At 43.2% G+C, this 2,500-nt stretch overlaps 1 protein-coding gene across 1 annotated transcript in view; it reads left to right on the forward strand.

Moving 5' to 3' along the window:
• The window catches only part of LOC130558765 (F-actin-uncapping protein LRRC16A-like), a 20,759-nt gene that overhangs the window by 6,512 nt on the left and 11,747 nt on the right, over nt 1-2,500 (forward strand). The window lies entirely within an intron of this gene.

Genomic DNA, 2,500 nt, shown 5'->3' on the forward strand with positions numbered 1-2,500 from the left:
CCATATACCGCGGCTGCCTATAATCGCAGACACAGCACAGTACTTTGCTAAGCGCTTGGCCCTCTTTTTAGACATTCCAAGTTGTTGAAGTCCTCTTACCACCAACCTATGTACATGTCCAAGCTGCCGAATATAAAAACAAGCAATCGACCCCGATAACCCATCTCTGCAATGATGCTCAGAAGAGGTTGGTATTTAATCATTTTTGTCATAAAGGCTTCATCCAAACTAGAGTCAAAGGTACACGCAACCTCTAAAACAAACACTTCTTTACACTCCTCATTGATCACAATAACATCTGGTGTATTAGCAGATAAATGTGAAAATACTTCAGCATTACTATTATTGCATTGAAACATAGAAGGTTTTACACAGGAATGTTGATAGATTGTTACTCCGGGTGAAAGGAAGCTTGATATGTCCTTTGTTATAAGATCCACTACTCTGTCATGGCGTGCCATGTACATCCCCCTTGTAAGCATGAGAGCCGTTTAAGATATGTGGCGATGTTTCAACAGTCTGTTCTGTGGTGTGATGCAAGCAATGAGGGACTTGAGTTGCAGGAAACCAAATAGAGAGATTTAATCTAGTAGGGAGTACTTGTAACCTAGCTTTTACTGTAAAAATAACAATGTCCTCACTGAGCACATCGCTCTTCAGAAATGAGTGAGAGACAGAGTGATCAGCTGAGGGGAGGCATGCAAGTTTTCCCTGAAGTTTCAGTCCAACCCAGTGTTGTTTCTGTTGATATCGATGTAAATCCAAGAGTGTTGGCCGTGCCCCTAGAGACGATAACTGGTAATTACAGTCACCATATGTGACGGCACCTTGCGTTTGCTTAAGTCCAGGAATAAGGAGGATCGAGCCAACTCTCTGACATCTTTTTCATCGCTGTTCAACATATTCAGAAGATGAGAAATCCGCGTGCTGGTGTAAATCCACATCACGTTTGGTACTCCCAACCCTCCTTCCCATTGGGGATGAAAGATAATATCACGGGTGCTATGTGTATTATTTCCACACCACTTCCGCACTAGGCTTACTGTTTTATTATTCATTTCGCTCAACGACTTTTGTTGAATGTGAACGTTAGAGAACAAATGTTGTAGTTTGGACAGCGCCACCTGTCTTATAGCCTCCAACTTCATGGGAAGTGGCAATGGACATGTGTCAATCAGATCTAACTCGGATGAAAGATCAGACACAATGATATTCACTTGTTCTTTCCATTTTCCTGCGATGTTCATTTATGTCCAAGATAAGTGTATGTCTCATGACGAGAATATACACGTATAGATTGTGTAGATACTGTGAACGCGGGACATTTATCAGTCTTTGAACGATACCATCTGTTCCCTCCACTCCTCCTCTCATACAGGACAGCACATTTTGTGTCTTTAATCTCTAGACCTGACCATCTCAGACAAGAGTCGGTTCTCGCCAGCGTGCTTTTAATTACGCTCTCTTCTCTGGAGCCATCAGGACATCATCTGCGTAGCCCTGCACTGGGATAGGTGACAACACTCCGCTGGGGCACATTGGCTCATCCACTTCAGCCACTGATGGATAGCAATGATAAAGTTAACGGCACTCCAAGGGCCGGAGAGGTGTTGGATGAGTGAGCTGCTTCCACAGATCACTTCAATAAAGGAGCTTTATACACATCTTTCACTATGTTGATGAATAGTTGAGGCAGTTGTATTTCCTCCAGTGATTTAATCATGACATCATGAGGTAGACTTCCAAATGCATCTTTAAAGTCTAAGAAGACGGAATACAGTCTTAAAGTCATCTATCCCCTAAAATATATGCTCATTCATACCTTGCCTATTAATATATGCCTTTTGCTTCCAGAATAGGATGTCAGTGTCTATCAGCCAAGGAAGAGCTCTAGCCAGCATACACTTCATAAACACTTTATAGACGGTAGGAAGGAGAGATATGTCTCTCCGTGTCGATGGATCATCAGGGATGTTGTCTTTTTTTGGAATTCTATAGATTAGTGCTCCTTTCCATGAATCCGGTACCCTCTCATTTTCCAGGCAGGCATTAAAAATAGTTGTTAAGATCTGACATGTCTGTGCGGTTTTAAAATCCTCATATAAACGCCATCTTCGCCACTGGCTTTATTGTTGGGTAGATTGCTTAAAACAGACTGTACCTCTTCATTTGTGAAGTGCGTTATTGCAGGAAAGGAAGTTTGCTTTGGTACCGGTGTTGTGCCGAAAACACACTCCCCGCCAGATTATGCACCCCCTTCAATAACACGCTGTCCGATTGGCTAATTCTAACCCCTCCCCACACCCAATCCTAATCCTAACCCCTCCGCTAACACCTAATCCTCACCCTAACCATTGTGGGGAGGGGGGGTGCATAATCTGGCAGGGAGTGTGTTTTCGGCACGACACCGGCACATCTAGATGCCAAGGTGGAAGGGGTGAAACATCATTATGCCCCTGGTTTTTACATTTATTATCGTAATAGGTCTGTACTGTTCTTC

This window comes from Triplophysa rosa, linkage group LG9 (genome assembly GCF_024868665.1).
Source record: "Triplophysa rosa linkage group LG9, Trosa_1v2, whole genome shotgun sequence".
NCBI classification, from domain to species: Eukaryota; Metazoa; Chordata; class Actinopteri; order Cypriniformes; family Nemacheilidae; genus Triplophysa; species Triplophysa rosa.